Genomic DNA, 13,170 nt, shown 5'->3' on the forward strand with positions numbered 1-13,170 from the left:
GCGATCCATGCTGTTGATAGGTGCACCTGGCACGGCGCCCCAGCACGACCTTCAGGACCCTTACAGCATCAACCCCAACGCCTGTTTTTGTTTTTGAGCCGGCTGGCCCAGGAGAGGGTATGTGGAGGGGGAGCAACCTGGGATAATCCAAGGCTCTCCCGGGGAGGAGAAAAATGTGGGGCGGGCAGCTGATGGAGCCTGGAGAAACGGAGGAGCTGTCCTAGTTGCTCCATGCCGCCGCAGCCACCTCGGCGGCCTTGGCGCAGCCTCCATCCCGCCCCAGGCGTGTGCCCGGCAGGCCGGTGGCAGGCGACTGGGAGCCGAGCCCGGCGGGGCCGCGTGCTGGCGCCACAAGAGAGGGGGAGGCGCCTGCAGCCGTCGCTTGGCCACTTGGACAGCGTCTGTCCAGCCGCCCTGCCTGGGCCCTCCGCCCTGGCGCTCTCAGGCCGGAATCCGGTCCAGCTTCGGGCTAGCGTGGCTGCTAAGATTGCGGGCCCAGCAACCGCTGCGGTGGGGAGAGTGTCTCGGGCCGCATCAATGAAGGCAGGTATCCGGTTGATTTTGTCCAGTAGAAATGTCATTTTGTTTAAGGACCTGAGCGCAGGAATGCTTAGGGGCGAATTATCTGGCTAATTGCTTCCCTTTGGAATATAACTTCTCTTTGGGGAGGTGAGATGTTAAAGGATAGTGGGGGTGACCAGGGAGCTGTCTCTTGGGATGCCTGACAGGCTAGGAGTGCCTGCAGGACACAAGTGAAGTTCCTGGGTAGGACACACAGGTAATTCCGCAGGTGAATGCCTTCGCTTTTCTGCCTGAGTTTCCCCCACTGTGGACTGGAGGAGATTTGGGCAGCACAGAAGTCAGATCTGCTCAAGGCTCTCCATCACACACAACCTCCTCCACCAACTCCTCAGTCACCCCAGAGATTGTTCCATTCCCTCCCACTGGCCTGGCCACTTCCTGGAACTCCACCAGAGGCAAGGAGCTGAGGCATCTCCAAGGTCACATTTATCTTCTCCAGTCAGAAGGAAGGGAGGCAAAGGGGCCTCAAGCAGAGCCCCAGCACCCAGCACTGGCCTCTTGCATTTTCTCACCCTAGGAAGCCTCTGCCCATGGGAGAAAGGGGATTCTTCCAGGGCTTCCCACTCTCTCACCGCCCATGCTGGGAGCCCGGGTACAGAGTGAGAGGTCTCTAGAGAAAACCTCCTCCTATTTGATCCATGTCTTTTTTGTAAAGGAATTGAGGTGGACATGTGGGGAGGGGTGTTGCAACATGGACACATTCACATGCATGTGCAGTCAGTTTCAGGGGAATTACGAGCCCTGAGCTCCCTTCCAACTCCAGTCTCCTATTTCACACTTGACAAGTCCTGTGTCCCTAGTACTACTTTCGGCCTCTGTTCCCCAGCCTCACAAAAGGGGCACATGGTAGTCAGTTTTGAAACTTGTATCTAGGAGCAGGAAAAGTTTGCTGCTTTGCAGCGCATGTTCCAGTTTCCCAAAGGGGCTACTGTCTTCCCCACCCACATAGACTGTGTTTACAGAAACTTAGTGGCTAAAACTACCCAGGAATGGCACAAAACAGGTGACTAATGGAAGCCCCAATTGGTGAAGCTTCACCTCGCAGAGGCCACCGGGAGACTTCTGGCCGAAGCCCTGGAAATGTGTACTTCATCTGTTCTCCAACCTGCAGTCAAAATTCTTTCCTCACTGTCTCCACCTTCATGTGCTAAGCTTGTTTCCTTACATGCTTTGCAAAGCTTTCCAGGAGTGGAGATATCTTGTTCTCTGCTTCAGTACACCCAGAAATGCTCCCTGGCCTTGCTAACTCTACTTTCTCCAACCTTCAGGGGCAACATTCTAGAATTGTTCTTTAAGGGGTTGCAGCTCTACCTTTCAGGGTTCTGTATTCCCAAGGAGACTTTCCTACAGAAATGACATCTTGGTTGTTTTCACCAGTTTGGACCAAAGCGCTGAGGCTGAAGCAGCACAGTTTGAATCCTGTCTCTGACCTAGATTATGACATCCCCACCACAACTAAGAGAGCTGATGGCGTATTCTCCAAAGTCCAGGATACTCCAGGAAAAACAGGTGGGCTGGCCTGGTGTTCAGGCTCTGTTGGCTGTGTGATCTGAAAGCAAACAGCTCACCCGCCAGAAGAACAGGATTCTTCCACTGCCCCATGTATCTACCAACAAGAGTTTTGAGATTTCAGTGAGATGGATGTGGGGCACTCAAAATAAGTCTAAATAAAAAGAGGTTCCTGAGGCTCCCATGGCCTCGCAGGGAAGGGGTTTATATCAGAGGGAGGCCCAGCTCCTGACTTCCTATAACCACTCTGTGACCATCGTGGCTCCAGCCACTGGAACCCCAACACTGCTTTGTTTCACTGTCCCTGCAATGAGGAGCCAGCATTTCCTGTCATTTTAGAGACAGGCAGGTGACGCTGGCATAGCTCAGGGATGGGTGAATGGAACCAAATTCTTGAATGTCAACAGTCAAGAAAGAAACCAAAGACGCGTGGAGCTCCTGGCCTGAACAGCACATTGGATTTCTATGGTATCCTTGCCAGCCAGAGGACCTGACTCTGAGCAAGTCCCCAAGAGTTTACTTGATGGGGACATTGAGCAAAGTCCCAGTGGTTTAGGCACACAGAGAAAAATAAAGGGGAAGACTTGATCTCCTCACCCAGGATGAAGGAAGTGGCACCCTCTTTGTCCACCTGTGAAGGGCATAGGAGAGTCAAGTTCAGAGGCTGTTGGTGTTTGAATATTTCTCCCCATGTGTCAAGGGTTGCCTTAGCATTCCTCTTGCCAAGGGTGAGGACTCAAGGACCCTGACTGCCTTAGTGGATACCGCCTAGAATACAGACGGTCCAGGAATGAGGAGATAATTTCTCTTCAGCCTCCAATAAAATAAAGGACTTCATTTCTGAATCTTCAGATCCCATCCTGGATTTGGACCAGACCTTCTTTCTGCTCTGAACCAGGGCCTGTTGGTGCCGATGAATTTTCTATAGAACCTGTAGGACTCTTCTGTGCAGGAACAATGAAACTCTGGTGCCACCTTAATTCTAGTCACACTTGAAGGCCAGATGAGTGTCACTTTTGCTCATTCTCTCTCTGTAAGTGCCAGACTTGTGTACCTTCTCTGTGGAAAGGAGATGGACTGCATTGCATGGAAAACATTTCACTTGTGTTTTTCCTTAAGGGAGAGGCATTTACGTGGGTGGGGGGAAGAGGCGTTCGACTGGACAAATCAAGTAATGCAGTTGTTGCTTATAGTGGCTCTTGAATAAGCAGCAGTGACACACAAACACACATGAATACAGCATGGGTTTGGTCAGGAGACTTTCTGTGCAATCCTTGACTGGGGGAAACCTGGATCCCGGAAATTGTGGGTGCTTTGAGGAATGTGAGTGTACTTAGCAGGTGGTGCAAATGTATGGTCTTTGCTAACCCTGAAGTGGGGCCTCCGTCCTGGGGCATGTGCTGCCTACACGGCCCTACCCACAGGAAAGAAGAAAGGACTGCACAGGTTCCATCTACAAACACTTCTTGTCCAAGGTACTTCCAGCAACGGCCACTGCCCAGGCTGGCAGAGTCTGTGCCAGCCTGGGACGAGGACTTGTTCCAGGGCAGACATTTAGCTTGGCTCAGCTTCCTCCTCCCAGCAGCCTGGCCTGCACCTGCATTGAGGAATCCAGGCTTCTAACAAATCTATTCACTTTTTTTTTTTTTCAACATGCCTTAAAAAGAGAAGAAAAACTTGGAAAAACAAAAGAAAAAAAAAGCACAAACTATATTTTATTGTGGCTCCCTTGGCTAGGGAGGGGGCGGAGGGGGTAATTTGCAGCCACCCTCACATGTCCTTTTGAAGTTCTCCAGATAAGGAGGAGTAAGGCTAAGTCTTTTTTTCTAAGGCCCCATTTACATTATGATGAAATACCTTCCTTGGGAAGCATAAAGAAAGTCGTTAATCTATATAGCTCTCCAAAGAATCAATACATTCTAAACTTTTGTAGGATTTGTTACTCTATTTTGTTACAGTAGACCAGCTCCTCTCTTGTCTAGGCACATGGCTCCCCTTCCCTCCGCCTCCCTGCCTCTTCCAAGAATGAAAATAAAGTAAAGGCCTTTCATGGTAAACAAAACCAGCTGATTCTTCACAGGGAACCCCTGAATAGCTGAAGAAGAAGAAGAAGAAGAAGAAGAGGAAGAAAAAAAAAAAAAACCCTTACAATAAATGGTGCATTTTTTTTTTCTCTGCTGGGTATAGTATTCAAGGATCAGGGCAGTATTCAAACAGAGGTCCATTTTTTTGCTCAGCAAAGAGTTTAGAAAAGAAGCGTGGGGTCTTTTCAGAGCCTTCCCCCCTTCACAATCGCAGGGCTCTATGAAACCTATCTTCCATGGCTTGTCAGAGCGTTTCTGGCGACCAATTAGTGCTTTGTTGTACAGCTTCTTTGCTGAATCTTTGAGCAGCAAGAAAAAGCGCTGTTGAGGCCCCCCCCCCTTATTTTGACCATTTCAGTCATTACTCAGTGCAATAATTAATATGACAACTGGACGCTCCAGTTTGTATAGAAACACCTCAGCTACAGGAGCGAGCTTGTAGTGGGTGGTAACCGGCCGCACATCAGCCCACGAAGCCACACACACAAAAAAGGGAATGAATGGCCAGCAAGAAAGAGAAGGAATAAAGATGGAATAGTTGGCACAACTCAGGGGAACATACAACGAACCAGAGGGCTGAGAGGGAGGGGGTGGGGGGCAATTAGAAGGGGAGGGGACCAATACACACTGCGGAGGAGGTTAACTTATTTTGAAACTGTTTTCTGAATAAGACCGTGTCTGTGAGTGACCCAAAATTCAGCCCATGGGATTGTTCCCATTCCCTTCCAAGTTAGTGCACCCCTTAAGAAGCAGAGGTCAGTGTGGAGAAGGAGTGCATGGGTCCCTTGGGTCCTTCCCAGGGTATGGCTAAAAGATGCACCCAAAGGGCCACCCAGCCCATTTCTAGCCCCCTGTGTTTGGTTCGCGTTCTTGTAAAATTCTTTTTGCTCCAGTTTCCATCTTGGCGCTGCAGAATCCTGCCTTAAGAGTAGCGTGCGTACTACCTCTCAGGACCTTCCTTATAGATCCCAATAACCCTGACCCTGAAGCACCCGGCGGGGCTCTGAGCCAGCAGGGTCTCCCAGCAGCCGGCAGCCCCACCCTCGCACTGGACCCAGCTCGGTCGGTGCCCACCAGAGCGCCCCAGGGTTGCGACCCGCTCCGTGACGGCATAATAAATAATTAGAGGATTTAAGCGTGTTAGCCACAGCTCATGCTAATGAGCCAGATAAGGGCCCACACTAACCCGAAGTGACAGTTTCCATATAGGAGGGAAGCAAAAAAGAACTGTGATTTTCGCCTCAAGTTGACTGTTTCTTCTCAATTCCTAAGCCCTCAGCCCCCTTCCCCACTCTCCTCTTCCCCATTCCCTGCTCTGAACCTCCAGTCACACATTCGACTCCCTCCACCACTCCCTTTGGATCCTGCCTCTGTATTCCACTCCCTCCCTCCTGCTCCGGTCCTCACAGTGTCGTTCCATCCCCACTCCTCAGGCCGGCAGTCTACATACACCTGGCCTGCGCTTGGGCAAGGTCAGTGTCAACTCCTAAGCCGAAATGTTTACCCAGCACGGCAGGCATCCAAGCCCGGGTCTGCGAGGAACAGCTGCAAGGTTCAGTGTCAGAAAGAGGCCTCTGCGAGTTTCGCGCACTCTGGGGGTGTTCTCTGTGTTTAGCAGGGCAAGCGGAGCTACAAGCAAAGCGAGAGTGTGGGACGCGGGCTCCCGGAGCCCTGGAGCACCTGCATCGCTCCTGAGGTCTCATGAAACGCAGGGACAGTTTACCGAAGTGACTGAGGTCAGTCGTGTGTCCCCATTGTGTGGCCACGTGTCTCGCGTCCATCATCACCTCCCCAAAGTCCGGGCTCAGCCCGACTCCTGGTGGTGCGCACCGGTAATGCTGGGGCTGCTGAATGAGCCGGTTGGCTCGAGTTGTTGCGCCACCTCTATGCAACCGGGCCCCGCTGCACCACAGAATTTGCTGGCAACAGGTGATGAAGCCGGCGGCAAGCAGGGCTCAGTGTTCACGGGACACACCGGCCGCCAGGGCTGCTAGGCACTCCTAGCTTCCTCTCCTACACTGTCCCTCACTCCAGCATTTGCAGCACTGGTGGAAACCACCTGCCGATTCAAACACCCTTTAAGGAAAGATGAAGGAGGAACAAGGGAGTTATTTATCAAAGAGAGCATTCATTGACATGGAACCTTCAACTGCAATAAGGACAAAATGGAATGAATTGATATTTGTAAACTGCTGAACACAGTGCGTTGCTGTCGTAAACTTTGGATATGTGTTAAATAAATAGAAGCACACACAAGTGCCAGTATGTGACAGGCAGAGTATGTCAGCCATCGAAGATGCTAGAAACGGGCGTTTAGAATCCTCAGATATTTACAAAATATAATCAATAATGAAGAAGGCATAATCAGTGCTTTTAATACACTGCAACCATATACTTTCACTGTGTTGGTTTTCTCAACTCCATTAGCTGACTTAAGTTCAGCCAGCCCTTTCAAAGTCACATCTGTCATGAAGCAATAAAGTAGCTGGAAAAGTATAAAGCTTTCAGTGGTAGCAATGGTTTAGGGGTTTCTTCTCCTATCTTCCGATAGTCTTCAGTTTCCTAGCCACCTCCATCTGCCAGGCTCCCCTCTCCCCAAGAAAACGCAGTCTAGGTAGAAGCAGTGGATCTGCCATGCATATGTGGCCTAAAGTCATCCAGCCTGCATCCCAAACCAGGTGGGTGTTCCTAGGTCTCTCCTATGGGACAATAGCGAGCAGTTACAAGTGAACCATACGCACACACACTCCACAGAACATATTAGGAATAAGTCAGGAAAAAGGCAAATCTCTTGAAGAGACAGCCCCCAGGAAGTTCTGGAACTTGTTTTACTTGGAAGTCATAATTACACACATACACACACACACACACACACACACACGGGGGGGGTGGGGAGAGAGACATTGATCTACTAGTTCACTCCCCAAACCACCGCTACAATCAGAGTTGGGTTGCTTTGAAGCTTGGAGCCAGGGGCTTCTTCTGAGTCCCCCACCAGGGTGCAGGGTCCGAAGACCTTGGATCACTCCACTGCTCTTTCAGGCCACTAGCAGGAAGCTGGCTCAGAAGCGGAGCAGCCAGGACATGAACCAGAACCCTATGGAATGTTGGTGCCACCGATGGCGCATGAGCCTGATGCACTGCCTCGCTGGCCCCAAGAAAGTTCTGGAACTTGTGATCTCAGACAAGCAATTGACGTTTTCTAAGTTACTCTGTCTCCAAACGAAAGCCCTGAGCAGGATGCCTCCCCTCTAGGTCTGAACCTATAGATAGTACAAGCATGATCACATGACTCTCCAGTGTCAACTACTCTTCCTTTTGAACAAATCACTTTTGCTGCTCTGTTCTATAAGGGATTTGGGGGCAAAAGAGATCATTTTCAGCCTGCAAAATGTGACTGTTTTTTTGCTGGTGCACAACCAGAAGGTGGAGCTATGAGGTTAGCATGACGTTACGCTGAACACAATGATCACAGGTGGGCCACAGGCGCGTAGAGATTCACTTGCGAGGTGATGAGACTCATCACTGCAACCAACAACTTTGCTGGGGGAATAGGTTTCCTCTGCTGCCTGGGCAGCTTTTAAGCTGGGATTTGGAGATCTTGGCACCTCCAAATTCTCCTTTGAGAGTTGTGTGCGCGGCACGCCACCTGCCGGTCACATCCAGAATTGCTGAGTGGACTGCGAAATTTGTGCAACTAGATTCACTCAGTACCACTCAACTTGGTACTCTACACAATCCAATTAATCATAGAGTATCCTACTGCCTGCCTCTGTTTGCTAAGATGCCCAAATGTCTGAGATGTTGGTGAATACTCACACTCTGGAGCTTTATGCTACAGTCACTTCTCCGGTGATATATGGCAGAATGAGGCAGTTTCTATTACACAGATGCTAGTCAAAGAACTGGCCTTCTCTGATAAGAGCGCTTGTGAATGTAATTTCCTTGGGTAAAGAAAAATGCTTTTCTTGGTAACTTTGAGGGACGAGAGGGTAGCTAAGTGATACTGACTGATAGATAGTGAGAAATTCTCGGAGGAAAGTGAAGGGCAATGGGGACAGCCTGCGCAGCACCGGGGTCTCACTTCCTTGGTATTCTCAACTCTGAAAGCTTTGGCTAGCACCCGTTTCTGGGCTTTGTCTTTAGCTGTCCTCAGAGCAGATCTCTCTTGGGAATTTTAACTGTCCATCCCTCAGTTCATAACTCCCCCCCACGCCGCCTTGATTCGTTTACAACTTCATTTCTGCTCTCCCTCACTTACCAAATTTCTTCTCTCTCTGTCTCTCTCCAGTATTTTCCAAATCATTTGAACAGTTTCATTGATTTTCCCATTAACCTGTAATCTATAAAATGCTTATCTTTCTGCCTTGAGATAAGAAATTCAACACATTCCTTGATCTAGGACCATCTTTCACTTCTTAGCTAAATTCTTAAGGCAAGGAATTGTTCCATCCACTTCTCATCCCTCTGAGGTTCAACTCCTTATATTGGAGTTCCTTACTGTCCACTTTATGTGCAGATTTGACAGGCCTAGGGTGCCCAGGTATTTGGTTAAACACTGTGCTGAGTGTGTCTCTGAATGAAACAGATGTCTGAATTTGCAGAGTCCTTCCCAATGTGGGTGAGCACCACCCAAGCTTTTGAAAGCCTAAATAGAACTAAAAACATGATGGGTCAAGGTTAGGGTTAGGATTAGGGTCGGGGTTAGGGTTGAGGTTAGGATTATGCTACCCGCCCTGAGTCTCCTGTTTGCTAATGTAGATATGAGGATTTCTTAGACTCCAAACTGCATGAGGCATTAGTTTCCAATTTATCTATCTATCTATCTATCTATCTATCTATCTATCTATCTAGTCTCCCATTAACTTTGATCCTACAGCAAATCCACACTAATATTCAAAATTGTTCTTTGGGGCCCAGCACGGTAGTCTAGAGGCTGAAGTCCTCACCTTGAATGTGCTGGGATCCCATATGGGCGACGGTTCTAATCCCAGCAGCCCTGCTTTCCATCTAGCTCCTTGCTTGTGGCCTGGGAAAGCAGTCAAGAATGACCCAAATCCTTGGGATCCTGCACCCATGTGGGACACCTGGAAGAAGCTCCTGGCTCCTGGCTTCAGATCAGCTCAGTGCCGGCCATTGCAGTCACTTGGGGAATTAATCATCGGACAGAAGATCTTCCTCTCTGTCTCTCCTTATCTCTGTAAATCTGACTTTGCAATGAAAAAAAAAAAAGCAATCTTTAAAAGAAATTGTTCTTTGGTATCCATGGGAGACAGTTGGTTCCAGGACCACCCATGAGCTTCAAAATTCTCAGGTGTTTAGTCATTTTTGTAAAATAGCATAGTATTCAAATACAGCCTATACCATCCTCTTATACATTCTAGATCAGTCTCACACAGTGTAATCACCATGCAAATGCTTAATTTTGCAGTCTTGTTTAAGGAATAATGGCAAATAAGGACAACCTCTCACTTTCAATATGTGCACAATGATCTTCAATTATTTTTGATCCCTTATGATTTGTTGCGTTTCCAAATGTCAGGAACTCACATCCATGGTTTACATGATTTAAACTGTCAGTCTGTAGTTGTGGATCTAAGGATTCCTTTGCATAGATTTAGATAAGTACAGATGGGGAATATTTTCTTAAAATGATATATATATATATATATATACTAGCCATGTCTAGACATCTACCTCTATTCTTTGAACAGTGGAGTATAACAGCTATTTACATAGCACTTACGTTGTATTAGTAACTAAAACTACATGGAAATTAAGAAAGCTGTGCTAGGAAATGAGGAAAATACGTGTGGGTAACATGCTGATATTATACCACTGTATATGAAACTTGAACATCCATGGATTTCAATACCCGCGTTATTCTGAAACCAACCTCCTTCAGGTGCTGAGGGGTGATTCTGGTTAAATGATTTCCTCCATCACTAATACCATAGCCTATTTCAATATCTTTGCAACAAGACCTCCTGTTTCAAGTGGTATTTTCCTCATACCTTCTCATTGCCATGAGAACAATCCAACTAGTCACATGTACAGTCACAACGGTTTATAACACAGCTCAGACGAAGTATAACACACCCTGATGTTTCCCTACTAAAAAATATTTCATAGTCTCCTATTCTTTAAGAGTCCACTGCTCTCAAAGCTCTACAAGATAGGGGTTCTGCTCTTACGCCTTTCATATTTCGTGGGCTACGCAACATCTGGAACAAGGCAGGTGCTCTGCCAGCTTGCTGAATAGGTGAGTGGACTTGTTACAACTAAATCTAATTATTTTATTCACTTATCTGTAAATGTTTCTTTGCTTGTTTGAAAGTCAAAGTTACAGAAAGATGCAGACACAGAGAAATCGTCCATCCACTGGTTCTTTTCCCGGATGGTTGCAATGGCTGGGGCTGGGCCAGGCTGCCACCCCCGCCGACTGCTGTTGCTCCGCCTCCACTGTATTTCAAGCAGGTTCTTGTCCACACCCAGAGTTTGTAGGTCATCCTGTGCTTCCTACATGAATGGCCTCCAAGCTAGTTCAGGATGAAGACAGAATCCACTTGCCATGAGCTACGAGGTTCTGCATGTCTGCTTTGCTTCGCTTTCCACTTCATCTTTGGCTATGTCCCGTGTGGTTTCCACAACATGGCCTTTGCTTATTCTAGAGAAGGAATCCGGCGATCAAATATGTGCTATTTGAAGAAATTGAACACCTTGTGGGCCCGTGGCTGTGTGCCTTGGTAGACATACTTCTCTCATCTTTACAATAGCAGGAATGACTGCAGTCTTTCAGGCCACAGCTTTCAAATGGCTCAGGTGATGCTGAGTGCCCAGCTCTTGGCATCCCTTCTCTATACCCCATTTAGAGCTAGAGAGAAAAAGAGAGGATTGCCAGAGCTTTTTTATAATCGATGTGTGAATTGGGGTTTATTTTTTATTTTTACTGTAACAGAACATCTTGTCCATCCTCACTATACAGACAAGAAGAGGATTTTGGATTCCAGCAGGTTCCCAAAGATCAGACAGTCCCCATCGGTTGAGCTTCTGACAATAATCTTTTTTTATTAAAGATATATTTATCTATTTGAAGGAGTTACAAAGAGGAGAAGTAGGAGGAGAGAGAGAGAGAAAGAGAGAGAGAGTGAAACAGAGAGAGAGAGAGAGAGAGAGAGAGAGAGAGAGAGAGAGAGAAAGGGAGATCTTCCATCTAGTCTTTCACTTCCCAAATGGCCACAGGCTGGGCCAGGCAGATGTCAGGGGCCAGGTATTCCATCTGGGTCTCCCATGTTGATTTCAGGACCCCAAACACTTGGACTCATGAGGGCCTTTTTGACTAGCAGAGCCCAGAAGTGACCTGCTGCCTCATATGGCAAGAGATGGAGAGCATACCTGTCTACCTGTGTTCTTTATGATTACTTATAAAGCCACGGGTCCAGTCCTGTAGTTTAATCCTGCCTAATCATTTCCCAGAGATCCCATCTCTAAATGCTATAGTTGGTTTAAGCTTCTGACATGTGAGTACCATTAAGAAAGGATTTGGGGAAACTAGTCGGGGAAAGCTCCTTGAAAGAGGCAACGATGGTGGGTCAGTTGAGTACATGCCCTGATTCCTGAGCCTGGCCTTTGTGGCAAACCTGCCCCACTCTGCTTTGACCCCAAAGTCTTCTGCTGCCAACCTTTATCCTGCTCTTGGGAGTCCATGCTCCCCGCTCCATTAACCTATGGCTGGAACTGCTTTTGTCACAGAGTGAGAGAGGTCACGCCTTGTAGGAAGTAAACAGGCATGTTTGGCCACAGCAATGCTCACTACACTCTAGGAGTCACATCTTCCTAATACTGGCTGCAGTTACTAGGCAACCATTCATCTGGTGATAGTAGGAATTAGCAAATGATCAAAACCCTGAGACAAAGAACTGTTTATTACTGGACCCAGTGTGATGGCTGAGTGGTTAAATCTTCACTTTGCACTTGCTGGGATACCATATGGGCACCAGTTTGTGTCCCAGCTGCTCCCTGTTTGCGGCCTAGGAAGGTGGCAGAGAATGGTGCAAAGCCTGGGAACCCTGCACCAGCATGGGAGACCCAGAAAAATCTCCTGGTTTCTTGCTTCAGATCGGCTCAGCTCTAGCTGCTGTGGCCATTTGGGGAGTGAATCAGCAGACAGAAAATCGTTCTCTCTCTCTCTGTAAATCTACCTTTCCAATAAAAATAAATAAATCTAAAAAAAAAAAAAGATGTGATCATGATTGCGAAATCCATTCATTAAACTGGACACCTATGTTCCAATTTCCCCAGCAACATCAGTTATCCTAAGAGACATGGAACAAACAACCTGAACACACCTATAAAACTGCAAACATTCACAAACTAACTTAACCTTTTCCTGGTGTTTCTGCCCTCATTCCATTAATGCTAGTAGACTGCATAGACCTCACCTCTCCTGACACTCTTGAAAGTACACTAGATTAGCATTTCCATCTTCCCGGACTTGCTCAAGCAGTGTACAGAGGGTAAAGCGTACAAAGCATACGTGGGCCCATGCTTGGGGGCTACTTCTGTGCTCAGAGCCCTCCGCAGGAAGCAAGACAGCAAGCGAGTATGCAAGAGTCAAAGAGCCATAACCATGGGCCATGCAAGGAGAGCGAGAGGGTGAGCTTCCTAACCAACAGAGGCTTTAAGGGGCTTGGGAGGGGAGTGTTAACAGAACAACACAACACCATCCCTTCCCCATCCCAGGTTCCAGGTATTGATAGGTGAGCATCATTTGATTTACAGGTGGGCAGAAGGGATTACACAGGTGGGGAGGTGTAGCTTTCAAACTCATGAGCCTGAACTAGCTGCCTCAGGCTGTATCATTTTGTTCCTCTCAGAGGCATGTGGCTTCAGCCCTGTCCTATTCTGTGGCTTTTCTGGCATGTTATTATTAGTGGCATGATGGTAAAAATGTTGCAACCAGTACACTGTGGCCCACTTTGACAGAGCCCTGATT

This window comes from Ochotona princeps, chromosome 15, assembly GCF_030435755.1.
Source record: "Ochotona princeps isolate mOchPri1 chromosome 15, mOchPri1.hap1, whole genome shotgun sequence".
Taxonomy (NCBI): Eukaryota; Metazoa; Chordata; class Mammalia; order Lagomorpha; family Ochotonidae; genus Ochotona; species Ochotona princeps.